At 37.5% G+C, this 14,874-nt stretch overlaps 1 protein-coding gene across 1 annotated transcript in view; it reads left to right on the plus strand.

Moving 5' to 3' along the window:
- Positions 1-8,198: 8,198 nt before the first annotated feature.
- LOC131877230 (neuroglobin-like) overlaps positions 8,199-14,874 on the plus strand; it is a gene marked incomplete at its 3' end in the record, with an annotated part of 16,886 nt that continues 10,210 nt past the window's right edge. The window contains 1 exon segment of the mRNA XM_059222845.1: positions 8,199-8,658.

The raw sequence follows: 14,874 nt of genomic DNA on the forward strand, positions 1-14,874 counted from the left end.
AAAAAAGTCTCTACTCATCACTCTTATTTTATAATCTCGTATGAACTCAAATCATTCATAAGAAGTTTAATCACTTTTGCTTGTATCTGTCTTCACATGATTACAAAAGTTTTGAATGAACCAAAAAGTCATCGTTCTTCCCGCTATTCCCTACTAAAGCTCCTTTTCCTTTTTTGGACGCTAGAGTTTGTTTAACTCCTACCTCGCAGTCCCTAGTGACTCGGCCATCATTTTTTTACATAGCTTCGAACAACTATTTCATTCCAAAGTTTGCGCCTAAAAAGGAAATCGAAGAATTATTGTTTCACCTAAAAACGAAACCTTGGCCAAAAACTTAAGATAAAAAATCAATATAGTTTTTTTTTTACTTTACAAAATAAAGAGGTTATTTCTTAAATTCTTGTTTGATTTAAAAATAGCTAAAATAGTCAATAAACACGACCTTAAGCCCGTTGAAAATGCAAGTTTTCGAAAACAGATTTTGCAAATATGAAATACCAAACACATTTTTTGCTCTTTTCATTCTCTATTTTCTCATTTTCGCCAGTTAATTGGTCCAAGAAAGCATAACTTGAAAGACAACCAATTATGACGAAAATCTCAACTGGTTCAAATCATTTGTTACCAACTCCTCCAAATCAAATACCAGAACTTATTTGTATGCTAAGCCATTTGATTTATACAATGATAACATTGGCTTTCACAATCACTAGTTCCAACATGCAGTTCATAGGAAATATTCATACTGGATCAATGTAGGCCTTGATCCACTAGCAGTATTTAAGTCAGATTTGGACAAGTTTTTGACTAAAATTCCTGATCTACCCTACATTCAAGGGTTAGCCAGATCCGCCAACTCTAATTCGTTGGTCGACCAAATAATGTATGAAAATAAAAGTTCAGTAAAATGAATACATTTTTCGTCTTGAACTGCTGGGTTTCGAGTCCCAGTAGCAGTAAGGAAGTCTGAAAAAAGAGAATTAAAAATCTGAAGAGGGCAAATTTTCAGGACGCATGTTTCTCCTTCTGGCTTACATTAGATTTAATGCCTGCTGCCATTACCGTATGAAATATAGAAGCTAATGATAAAAAGAGCTTATCAAGCATGATCGAGGAACCGTACTTTCAAACAGAGTGTTAAAGATGTGAGCACCTCACATTTTTTGCCCTTGATACTGCCCTCCTTCAGATGAGAGTCTCCATATCTCCCTTAGTAAATTCCATTCTTTTCATCCCTTGAGAGGCCCTCTGGAATTACGTTCTTAATGATGACCCATTCTGCTTTGGTTGCAGTCAATATGATGTGTTTGTTGAGGATCCATTCCCTGAAAATCCCGTGATAAACAAACTAAGACTTTCGAGATCCTTGGAATCTTCCTTCAGCTTGGTTGGTCCTCGGGACCTTAGGGCAAACTGCGTTTTCCTTCAAGAAAGAGTTTGAGAACTACGCTTGATCCTCTTTGAAGAGGTTTTGTTTGCTTATTGTTCCCACATGCGCTATTGTGACAACTCAAGAGCTCTTAAAAGACCAAGTAACTATTCCCAAGTCTCATCGTCAACAAACACATTTTTCAAAGAGGAAAATGCTTTTTCGTTCATGAAAACCTGTTGGCCTTGTTAACGCTGCCTCTTAGACCGCTCGGCTACACCAGCTCCTTCTTGTATTTTGAATACAAAAAATATTGATATTGCATGTTATGAAGAAGTTAAATCCCCCCAAAATTAATCTAAATTCATGAAAATTGTTATAATTTCCAAATCAAAATATGTATTTTTGTTCTGAAAATGTCAACTATTGCTAAAAAAATTACAACAATTGCAAGCGGAATAAAATTGCATAATAATTTGGGATAAGCAGGTTTGTTTTCTTTTGAAAAAAATGCACAATTTTCTAAATGTGCCTGCCCCATCTTAGACTCATCAAGTTGTATACAGAAAGTAACGAGCAATGAAAAAATGTTTATTCTTACGCTCGGCTCGACGAAGAATTCGTAATGCTGATTGAACTACTGAAGGTGATTTTTCCACCGACGACTTCTCTCTGAAATTGGTGAGAGAGGGCGTTTCAACTCCCGGTTCTTCGATATTTGTTGGTAAAGCTTTCTAATTGGATAGGTATTTCGGTCCCATTGGATTCATTAACAAATATATGCATGTTTTCTGAAACATTCTTTTGAGAGTTGGCAGTCTTTCTATTTCGTTATGAAGTCTACTTTATGTCAGTGAAAACATAGTATCTTTTCTAGAACAGCACTGATCGATCGTAAATGGCTCAAAATATTTGAGTGGGATCTGAGGATGGGCTTCGTGGGTAAAGAGAAAAAAAGCTAATGTGTGAAACTTTGTAATTTTTTCAAGTGATTTCGCCCTCTCGTTGCCGTTTTTAAGCCGTTTGTAAAACATCCATCCATATTTTTGCAATTCTATCAAAAACAAGCTGACCAAAAGGTGAAGAGAGCCTTTTTAAGTGACTAAAAAATGATTTGCTCTTTGTAACTTACTATGAGTGGAACATACTTGAGCTCAAATGGAAAGTCTAGATTGAACTAGAGCCACTATAATAGACTATATTAAGTCACCCTTTTGTATCGCCGTTTGCGGATCATGTGCGTTGTACCCGGTTGTACCCGTTGAACCATAACTTAGAAACGCTTGATTTGCCTTCAGGATTGCCAAAGTGAACCCCCAAACATGGCCCAATTCATCTCAGAAACGGGCGACGAAACTAGTCATGCAGATCCTCCCATTCACGTAACAAAACGCACGAAAATATATTTCGGTGAACAACGTGTTTTTTACTGCATCCTAGCATTAGAAACAAAGTCTTGACATTTGCAATGACAAATGTTTTAGGCGCACATTTTGGCGCCCCTGTTAACACAGCCGGAAACAGGGTTGCGTTATCAGTGACTACTAGTTTGTCATTTTAAAGGTCTTAAAGACTAGATTTTTTAAGAAATGCGCCCGATTCATTTTCTTGTTACGTTTGACAACAATGAAGTAAATACATAACACATAAAAAGCCGCCTTGGGAGTGAAATGAAGAACCACATTACAATGGAAACGACGTTTTGGGAACAAGAATCTCATGAGCGTACTCTTCTACTATAGTGGCTCTAAACTGACCAATAATGTCTTTGAATAGCTTTTCAATGGCTTTTATGTTGTGTCTTTTTAGCTTAAAATGAGTTACGAAAAAAGAAGAAACACTGTCAGTTACAAAAGCTTTCAATGTTTTGCATTCCATTTAGAGGGATATTTTTTGACTTTTCTTTTAATTAACGAAAGATATATTAATGCGAAGACAGAAGTTAAGTAACAAAGTTTGAACTTGCATCTTAAAGCGTCCTGGTTTTGAAAACGACAATTATCATAAAGAGAATCTGACAATAAGTGTGCAAACACTTTATGGCACAGTTCAAAGGAATAATCAAGTCAGTTATAAGTCACTTGCAGTAATTTCTTGATACCGACCAACACATGTATTTCCAGTACAAGACCAGACAAAGAGATCTATCGGAAATCGAACAATTCTGTGCGTGGGAGAAAAATATCTGTTAAAACAATTTCAGTTTTTGTCAGAGTAGGAACGTGCGCAATAATATCATTAAATTCAAGTTTGCTCTCTTAGTTCCTCCAGATATCATCGAGCTCTGTCTATTTTCACTTAAATTCTCGATTTTAGTTTATATCCGGCTAAAAATCAAGAAAATATTGTGACTCAAAAAGGGTGAAGAAGACCCGATATACCTTAGATGAACTTCCCATACACACACTTAAGATAATTTGCTTTCAAAACATTACAACACACAACTAAGGAGTTTGGATCTACATTGAATCAAAGCAGAAATTTCGAACTTAATTCTTTAAAGAAATTGATTTTGGTGATTTGGTGGGAGCATCTCACTAAGGTTTTGAGACAACATTGACACAAACATTTATGTAGACCCGTCATTTAGGGGCCAGAGATTCATGGGTAGAGAGCGGAATAACATTATTTTAAACCGTAAAACCTTACAGAAAAAAATGTTGTTAGCCAAAAAGGAATACTTTTATCTTTAATCTCTTATATACTCTTATATTTTTAAAAACAAACTTGTTTATTTTAACTTGCTATGTGCTGTATGAGGCTCACTATGAGTTTTCAAGTTTTTTTCCTTTGCCAAAGAAATTTTGCTTTTGCTATATCACATAACAATCTCACCTATCGTTCACCAGCAAATCAACTCGGACTCCTTAATAATACAGTTTGGGCACTCAAATAAAATGAAAAAGTAAATTGGACATCATTCCTACCTTGATTTTCTACCTCCACCAACCTGACATTTGAAGGATTTACTGCAATTATGGACACGTGATACTGAATATTCCATGTAGAAGTCCAGAGAATGAAAGGCTGCAAAGAACTGGCAAATTCAACTCTTAACATACTTGTTTTATTATTGTGCTTTTGGCACTGATAAGAAAGAAATCCCCCCCCCCTTTGTGAAAAACCTGAATTTGTAAAATAGAAGTTCAATATTAAGCCCTCAAAAATAGAATGTCATTTTGCTCTAGTCATGAGTCAGTCGATGAAGCAAATCTTGACTTTGCAAAAGGCCTTGACAAGGCATATCACACGGCGGCTTTTTAGTTAACAGGCTCTGTGAGATACGGATCCAAGGAAAGTTTCTCAAATGGTCGAGAAGGTTTTTTTTGTGTTAAGAAGCCATTGCTTAAACTCGAGGGGTCTCGTAGAAACATACATGATGACAAGTCTGGTGTTTTGTTAGGAATATTACGAGAATGGGAGGGATCTCTTATTGGTAAAGAATAAAGATGCTGGGACTGTACTGCGTTAAAATAGGTACGAAAGGTATCTGATATTACTGCACGTTTTCAAAAGCATTCGTGAGCAATTGTATCGACTTCAGAGACTTCACTTGCGTTTTGGTATTTTTGAAAAGCATTTTCCGGTTAGTACGACCAATAAAGTCTTCCTCTCCTCATTCTAGGGCTCGCTTATTTGACAACTTGCATTCCCTCAAATGCTCATAAGGAAAATGTAGGCGTTGGTCCACTGGGAGCTCTTAAGCCAGATTAGACAAGTTTTTGGCCAAAAATCCACATCAGACCTACATTCGAGGGCTAACCAGATACGTCAACACTAATTCGTTGGTGGATCAGATATTACATAAATATAAAGCTGAATAAGAAAATATGGAACTTTTCGTCTAGAGTGGTGGGATCAGTGTGGAAATCTGCAAAAAAATCACGAGTTATTATTGTCACAAAGACCAAATCCAATATTGATCGAGGAGATGGAGAGGGAACGTAAAGAAATAACTTGCCCAAAGGCTCAATATTAGTTGGAATAATGAGGTCCCCATTCGATCTTATGTTAAATCTGGTATCTTCCTTCCTTCAATGAGACTTATGTGAGGTGGTGACAGGCTCTCTCACCGTTTATTAGGTAGATTCTGACTTTTGAAGGTCAACTTCATGGTAAGCCTTTCAGTCAAGGAGGTCTTGGTAGGTGAAAAAATGGGTTATTAAGTAGCTAATCAATCAAAATGAAGTGGTTCATGCAATTATTATTCACCTTGTTCATTAATTCATTATCTCATCTACGTAGTATAAGGCTTATGTATGTGTAATGACCAGGGCTGTCCAAACCATTCAAGTGCATATTTTAAAACCCTTTTCAATATTTTTGCTTTATTTTGTGATTTTGATTTTTTTCACCATTTTAGCTCAAAAAGTAGTTTTTTTAAGAAATTGATCTGCTTTTCTCCTGGCGAAAAATGTTGAAAAGAATTGAAAACGGCTTGCCTCCATTTACTCATTACATGATTTTTGCTACTGCTAATAATTTTTTAAAAGACTTGATTATTCTACTTTATAGCCATTCATTTATTCATTCAAAGTTCGGTTTCTTCAGCTTTTATGAATAGCTTGTTGCTTTTTTTCTTTTCTTCCAAGACATGGCCACTCTATCAAATAATGATAAAATTATATTTCTGACTCAACATGGTTCATAAATTTCTTAAGCACCCATGCTCTGTATGCTATGTTCTGGAGAAAAATCATCTGAAATTTTCCCCAACATAGGCTATTTTTGTTCCAAACATTTTTTCAGGAGTTCTGAATACATGCCTTAACCCTTTTAGGCCTCGCAGCCTGGCATATTTTAGGTGTGATATAAGCTATTCTATAACCATTTAGTCGAGCTGAGTGCCTGTTGAGGGAACTTGTGAACCGTTTTCAATATCCTTTTATATTCTTGCTTTCTATGATTTTTTGCTCTTTGATAATTTTAGATTGCATTTTTGGTCTATTTAAATTGCATTATTATTCCATGATGCATTTAAACGAATGATAAATTCACCAAATAATCCATCCCTTGCAACAGCATAACGAATCTTTGAATATGAATCAGCATTATTTAAATTTGATTTCTTAACCATACCTTGAATCAGATTTCATTATTATTCCATAAACCATTTTCCTTGTTTAATAATTGTTTGTCAATAATATATGTGTTCAATGGGCTGTTTTAGACCTCAAATTCATGATATTTTTACATTAGGATATAAAAAATGGGTAAAAAATGTTTTTCCCTTCTCTGCAATCCTCCATTTCACCCTTATTTAATGCAAATTATTTTATCGCATTTTAATTCAAAAGCGCAACTTATGCTGAAAGTTTTTAGGACATGGGAATAATACCACCATTCTTAATTCATAAACACCCACACTTCTTCATTCATTCATTCAATCAATCACGGACAAGCCCTTGGTTGGTCAAACTAAGAACTATTGTGGCAATCAAATTATGCCAATTAACGGTGTTATTGCTACGCCAAACCCGTCTTTAATCTTTGCTTGGGAAATAGACGAATCAACTTAGTTCTTTGCTTCAACACACCGTAATCTACCTTTTGCCTCTCATGCTTTAAAATAATCCTATGTTGGGACTTTGGGACTTTGGGACTTGCGGAACACTCAGGAAGTTTTGTTCCATGGTCTTTTATCAGCTTTAAGAGAATTGGTTCCATTTGGTATTTTCTTTCTTCTAAGTAAGTATTCACGAATCAAGCTTTCGATTAATCTTACCTGTTAATAAAACCTGAATAGGGTTCATTAGAAATGATACTTAGACAGCGTTTTGGATGTTGTTTACAATATTTAACTTTCAACCAAATTTCGAGAAGGACACTAAAATTCAGAACCGATTAGTTTTCATCGTCGTTCAATAAATTGAAACAAATTATTGCATGACAATCTGGGGGAGATATTTTTGCATATTAAATGTCATCATGCTTCATTATCTGGCTCTAATGAGTAGTCTGATCACTTGATTGACGACTCAACTGTTCTTGCGGTCAGTATAGCGAAAAACGTAGTTCCCAATTGTGATTTTTGTACTCTGAACGTTTGTTCTGGAGAGGTTGTTCTGGGCCTCTAACCTCATCAAGGTCCCGACTGATTTTCAGGGACTACTCATCTTTTGGTATATACCCCTATCCACTCGTTGGAAGATTTGGTACTTGCTAGGCCAAAAGCTACGCGTAGTTGAAGCGATGAGGGTCTGGGAAAGATTGACAGCGTTTCATTGTTTGCGGAAGAAGGAGCTCTCCAAAGCCGTTCATGTGGGCCTAGTTACGTGTACGTCTTGGAGTTGAATCGAAGCATAGTTCATACAGCATAGAGTTGACCAGAGGTTGATAAAAAAAACTCAAATGCTCTTTACATAATATTTTTGGTTAGAATAGATGAATTCAGTTTATTAGTCTAGATGTCATATTTTTGACACCATTTTTCACTTTTGCTTCGGTAGTCGGTAATGAGAAAAGAAGAAAATGATCTGCTGTTTGACTGAAAACATTCAGCCTTAATTGCAAAAACAGAGACTCAATATTTAACTCTTAACAATGAATTATTATCACACTCCTTAGCAATCACCACACCTTAGGTGATTGACATTGAATGTCAGTTAGTCAGATACTCAAGATTGAAGTGAAAATTCTGTTCATCATTAACGTCAGGTCATTACGAGTTGTTAATAAATATCAAAATTGCAAACAATTAATACAAAACAGTCTTTATTCAACCAATTTAGTGTACCCAAAATCTCAACTTGCCCTGATCCGGTGCTTGGGAAATTCATATTTTTCTTTAAAAAACACATTTTTGGTTAACTCAAAAGCTCGGTCTCCTTCAAGTCAGCGCTCTCATAAAACTCTGTGACGGCGAGAGTCATCCCCGCTCGAAAAAGGGAATCTGGTGGACGAACCGAGGAAGGACAGAGAGAGTGAGACACAGAGAGAACGAGAGAGAGAGACTCTCTTGTTCCAGGCGCTTTTTCCTGCTCCTCCAGTTCAGTTACGAAACGTTCCCTTGAAAACGAAGGCAGCGGAACTTTTTAATACCACGACTAAAGAAGAACTACATAGAGCCTTGGCGTGAGCGTGAGCTGTTTCTGACTTGAAAATTACCCTCTCCAAAATGAAGACACGAGGTGCCAGTGGATAATAGTGCATGATTTGGGATACAACTCAAGTGGTGCTCTTATCGAGGGTGTTTGTGCTCCATTGATTATCTGTCAAAGCGAGTCCTGCTCAATCGCTCTGTACCTTATTCATATCGAAAGCAACATTCGACAACCTTTCCCAAAGCAGTAAGATAACAGTGATCCATTTATTCCGCCATTGGTTAATATTCCCTTGACGTCACGATCGATGGAATAATGCTAAATCTTTTCACGCACGACGAGCTCTCATTCCGAATTCAAAATTCTTGACGCTGAACTTTCTTCAAGGCCGCCAGTTCTTTATGGCTCAACAAAACTCGTCTGCAGCCAGACGTCAATTTCCAAAGCTTGATCGTAGGGTTACGGCCTATTTTGTGGGGTAATCTGATCCACCTTTTACGGAAGCCAATACTCAAAATCCATATAATCACTTTATAGTAGGTCTCCTTCTGGGTTTGCCAAGAAACTGCTTGTCATCAATTAATGCTCAAGACACAAGGTGTCCTTCTTTTTATATAGGAGCAACTCTGCAAAAAAATGACACTGTATTTTCTAGGACGCCATGTACAGGTCTCACATCTATTAGCTCAGAGATGAAAACCCATTGCTGGGAAAAAGTTAGTTCCAAGTCCGGTCTGCGCATTAGTCAAGATTAATAGGTCTCAGATGCAGATTCAGCAATCCGTGAGCTACAACTCCATCAAATCCTCATTGCTGGAAAACATATCTTGGAGACGGTGTACAAAACTTGTATAGAAACAAGTCCGTGGACTTGATATGCTCATTGATCCTATTTCCGTTGCTGCAGGGAGTACATAATGATATTGTGCCAAAGGTCAGTGTCCTTGGTTTCCACAAGTTCCGCCTATCCTGTTGTTTCGGGATGTGTTCAAGAGGATATAATTCAATATTTGGTTTCTATTTGCCCCCAATTTGTTAACTCGTCCTCGGGGAAGAGAAGATTTCCGAGCTTATCACTCGCAAAAAAAGTTACATAAAGTTTTTTGTCTCCAAGATGATCAATCTCCAGCTTGAGGTGATAATTGACGAGGAAGGCGTTGTTATTGATGTACGAGGGGATAACAAAGCAAAAATGACAAGTTTTGTTATTATGTTGAAGGTTGCGGAGTGTCAAAAGAGATGAGGTTGCTTTCAAAGCTTTCGTTCGATTTTGTGCTGTTGGCAAGAACAGTATTAATTATTTTGACCAAAGACTTTGGGAATCAATGTTCTCTTTCATGTGCGCTTGTATTTATTAATTCATCTGTCTCATACTTAGTACCAAAAAGAAAAGCTTTCAAAAAATAGATACCATTTAACAACATTTACCTCAATGATATGAAGTACATTTGTCACCCTTGTGCAGAAAAAACAAAATTAATTTGAGATAATTTATAAATTTTTTGCGTTAATCTTCAGAAATGCAGTCCCATACTGAATTAATGTGGTTCCTTTTTATCAGTGGCCAATGTTTTTCAAATGCCTTTTCAGTATCCATTTTTCAAACGGGTAATGGGACCATTAGTGAATAAGAATTGGGACCTAACCGCCATGGACCATAAACACACTTTTTACTTCCCTTTTACCACTTGTATATTTCAACTGAAATGTTTCCAGTTTTTTCGTAACTGATTAGTAACAACAAAATGTTTGAATGAACCATTCTTGTGCTTTCTTCAATATTGATATTTTTAAGAATCTTCGCCCTCGGTTTCAAGGAGCATTCAGGACATTTAATAAAATCTGAGTTTGCTGTTTTTCATATTTATTTAATCCATTGGTTCAAAGAAAACCATATATTTTGAGCACAAAAAGGTGTCCCATTTGCCTTGTAACCCACGTACGGTTATCTAACTTGAACAAGATCCAATCAATAAGGAACTCAAAGAACAAAGACCTTAAAGAATCGAGCCCATTGAGCCCATTGAGCCAAAGTCGAACTCTTCTGGAAGATTTACGACGAAATCAATTATGATCTATCTTTGGCGTGACAAGATTTCGGGCACTTTGGACTTGTTAGCTTTCTTTTAGACAACAATTGTGCCACTTCTCAACAATTACGTCTCCTTGTGTTATGTTTCTGTCCCCGTGGGAGTTTCGCTCTTACCCTTGAGGAAAGATAATATGATGGCCAAAGTCGCCCTTGTAATCATAGATATTGATGAAGTGGAACATGGAGCCTTATTATTACATACCGTATGTTCTTATCCTGTATTAAAAATCGACAGGGAGAGCTAATTACTGTTTCCTTTAGAATAGAGTCGAGTTCAGAAGCATAATCATCCAGAAACAACCTAACTGTTCTATGCAGACTTTATTTCTCACTTGCCTATGACATAATGTAATAATGATTGGGCACCTTTGGAACAGAATCATTCCTTGCAAAGGGAATATTTACATAACGAATGACATGTGGTGTTTCAAAAGAACCAATTTGGCCGGGAAATGCATATTTTGATAATGTAACAGCCTTTTTTTAGACCATATATCAATTGTCGAGTGGTGTTCCCGGGAACAACCGTTTTATTGTTACGCAACATTATTTGCGATTTCATGGGAATGTGCCAGTTCCAGGACCGACAATATTTAGTGGTGGCGATTTAATTTTGGGGAAGTCATCCCTACCCAAGCTCATTGCTGACTCAAATCAATATTGGAGAGGGATATTGATTCCACGGAAGATGTTGGAGAAGAGCTCGTGTTCCACGAATTGGTCCACCTCTCACTCACGCCCCATTTTCTTTCCTTTGCTCTGGATTTATCTTGACACTTTTCCCCATGTTCAATCTGCCACTGACGATGTCAGCCTTCAGCAATTAGGAAGTGACGATCCACATGTCTTTGACAGCTTTGGTTTTGGGCCTAGGTATTTTTTAAGTTTGGTAGCAAACCCAAGTGGTACTGATTCATCATCAAAGGCAGGCCTAATTGATGAGTTCTGTAAAGTGATTGGAGGCTTTGGAACAGATTTGGAATGATCCTCGGGGTATCATTTTTTATGCAGATTCCATTTCAAATTGTGCACACAAGTATTGAATTATGGTGACAGATAAAGGCGAACTATAATGGAGGATTTATAGCTGAATTTATTCAAAATTCCGATAGTTTTGGACCGGTTCATGGCTTTACGTCAAAAACGCAATATACAAAAGAATAACTTGTTGCAAGACACAAAAGACCCAAACCAGTAGATCTCAACAGTAGATGTTCTAGCGATATTCCAAAGTAAGCATGGAAAACCAGGTAGACAAACATTCTTTTCAAGGATCGACGTAAATGATGCAATCCCGCGGAATAGTTACCTTGAACAATAAAAAATAAACCCATTAAAATCGCATCCAAATGTTAGTTTCATATTTTTAATGTCACGATTATTAAAACTGATTGACATCACACCCAATTAAATGCTGTTGCCTAAAAACTTGTTTGCATTTGTGATGTCTTTAAGTGCGAATCTCGGACCAAGCCAAAAACCGGTCGGTGTTTTGCCTCTCTGAGAGGGAAATAACATCTGAACTCGGTCCTCTTGAACCTCACTTATGATTATATTTTTTTTTGACCTCTGTCTCATTAGGAAATCAAGTTATCCCTTTTTTCAATATTTGAATCTCTCTCCAGACCAACCCAATTTTTTTTTGAAGCCATTGCAACCGAAGGCTTTGTGGACCCGTGATTTACGGGTCTAGTGACAGACATAATGGATGGAGAAAAACCGGTTCAGTTTTGTCCACTGGAGGTCAGATGGAGCTAATATTTTACGTGCAGACTTGCAGAACCAAGCCGATATGAAATGGGTAGTAGGGCAAACACAATGAGGTTTCCTCCCATCCACTTTAAGGTTTATCATCTCTCTAATATAAGGTCGTGATTTCTTTCGCTGATCTCTTTGGACGAAGCAATCCTTTGTCCTCATCCTTTGCTCCATCCATTCAACGGTCCATCCGTTGAGGCTAGAGGTGAGCTTGATTTTTAGTTGGGAGTCCCATTGGATTGGTTCATTTCCTGTCCAAAGCCGGTGAGGATTCCGGGTCTGCAGAAATGCTCACCAAAACCCGAAATGCCAGGGCATTTTGGCTCCTAACTTGAACAAGCTGGTTAATCACAAGGAAGACCAACCTTTCCATCCTTCCCTTAATACGGTAGCACGCGGCCTCAATAGCCCATTATTATCATTTTTGGGAAGGCCAACAACATGCAATGATGCATCACGGTCTTTTCACCAATGGTAACGGTGAGAATATCGAAAACGTCTCGTGGGACTGATAGTCTTAGTTGGTGAAGGATCATCATTTCCCGGTCAGGCATAGCACAAAGTATAATATTCCTTTGGCATGGAAAAAGGTAAATGTCTGTTTCTGCACCTGCTTTATTTTCAGTCCAAAGGTTAGACTTGGCTGAAGCCTTTTCTCCATTTTTCGTCCTATCGCTTTCCCCAAAGGGATTTGAGGTTCGCTTTTCTGTATAGAAGGCCAATGGAACTAACAGAGAGGAAAGTAGAGGTGAAGATATATTGAAGAACAGAAGGGAAAGGCCAACGGCCTTTTCCTAAGCATATCCTAGACAAAAGCTCTTTATAGAATAAATGTTATGATTGGCTCAAGTAAACACATATTTGCATGCACAGTCTGTGGGGGCGACCCGAAAATGATCAATGGGGCCTGACAACCAGGGGAACATGTCCAAGAAGTCTTGGCAAAGACTTCTTTCTAGACAAGGCCAAGTCCATGGATCCATTACTGCACTGAAAATTGACAAATTGGGTTTCGAAACCTAACGTGAAGAAACACGCCTTGGTCACTTGGGCTGAGAAATTGGAGGTCTCGCCCTCGGAGGTACTTTCGTATCTAAAGGCTCTATAGTCAAGGCCACTCAGTGGATGTTCCCTTATGGTTAGAAGCTCGGCCATTTTGGATGTACTATGTAGAGATATTTCTTCGTTGACTGCCGAGGACACTGACCTAAAATGGACCAGGGGGGGTACTAAATTTGAAGCCTTACTGTACATTTCCACCGATGTTATTAACTGAATACGCCAATAAAATTGAATTATGGGAGATGTAACAATAAAAGATCAGGCTTTTGTCAAAAAGTTTGTGATTGTGATGAATAGTTTTACAACCATGTAGGCCACTCAAATAGGCGCAAAGAAAAGGTGAAGCGTTTGCACTTTGGGCTTTCACTAAATTGAAATTACCTACATATAAAGGCTAACATTTCCCACGATTATTTCAAGTTAGGTTCAGACGATTTAGGAACAGATGTTAACCTTTCACTGGTTGTATATGATCCTGAGTAAAACCAACGTTAAAGTTTAGCTTCTCCTTTTACCATGTCGATGAGAAACTCCGATACCAAGAATGAGGGATAAACAAATGTCAGCAGCATCCTTTACAGAGACTTATTGAACGATCAATACATGAACGTAAGGAAAGGAATTCGACCGGAGAAGAAACGCTATTCAATCTGCTTCCTAAGCTTCGATAAAATCAAGCGTGTCATGACGGATTTGGTGTTCTCATATGCAATTATTTTTTTCATCTTGAGACTTTTGCTTTATGTATTAAAGCACCCTTCTTCTGGTCAGGTTATATTGCTATTTGTTTTATTTAACTTGCAATCAGAACTGTTTGCGCATTGGACTGTGAAAGACAAATTGACCGGTGAAAACGTATGCTATAGAAGTGCATTACTTATGAGTAATGACAAGGACGATGTCACAACTGAGATGGGAGGTGTGACATACAGCATTTTTTCATATTTTCCTTCCCTTCCTTTCTAGTCTCTGTCTTACAAAGAAGGTGTTGAGCACTTTTCAAGTCATTCAAACGTTTTTGTCGATCTGAAAACTCTTTACACACAAAACGAATGAGTTGGCCCTTAGATTTTACAACTATTCTTCCATTTGGGGCTTCACTAATGTATGTTCCGAGGTTTTAGAGCTCTTAATTTTTGTCATAAATGTTCAATGGAGCTGAAAATTTAAGGACGCACTCATTGTAGCGTAAACCCGGATTCGTTGGAATAGCAAAGTAAACGGTTGGTTAGCTCTAACTTGAATTGTCAATTTTCACCCATAACATCTCGGTCGTTTGAAAGATGCGTCATTGGGTAAAATAAAGCCTCTGTAAAACCTAGAAATCGTCAGCCTAAACAAACAGGGTTGCCAGTCCCTCAAAAGCAACAATTGGAGCTTGACAAATGAATACCAACTTCGACACAATTTTCCCAAGAGAAAGAAGATGCCAAAGTTTGACAGAATGTCTTGGAGTTCAAAAGTTATAGCAACATACTTTTTCGGCGAAGGAAAGAAAGGAAATTGAAAGGCACAACGAGAAAAGTCAAAGAACCCTCATTTGAGTGAGA

This window comes from Tigriopus californicus, chromosome 2 (assembly GCF_007210705.1).
Source record: "Tigriopus californicus strain San Diego chromosome 2, Tcal_SD_v2.1, whole genome shotgun sequence".
Lineage (NCBI taxonomy): Eukaryota > Metazoa > Arthropoda > Copepoda > Harpacticoida > Harpacticidae > Tigriopus > Tigriopus californicus.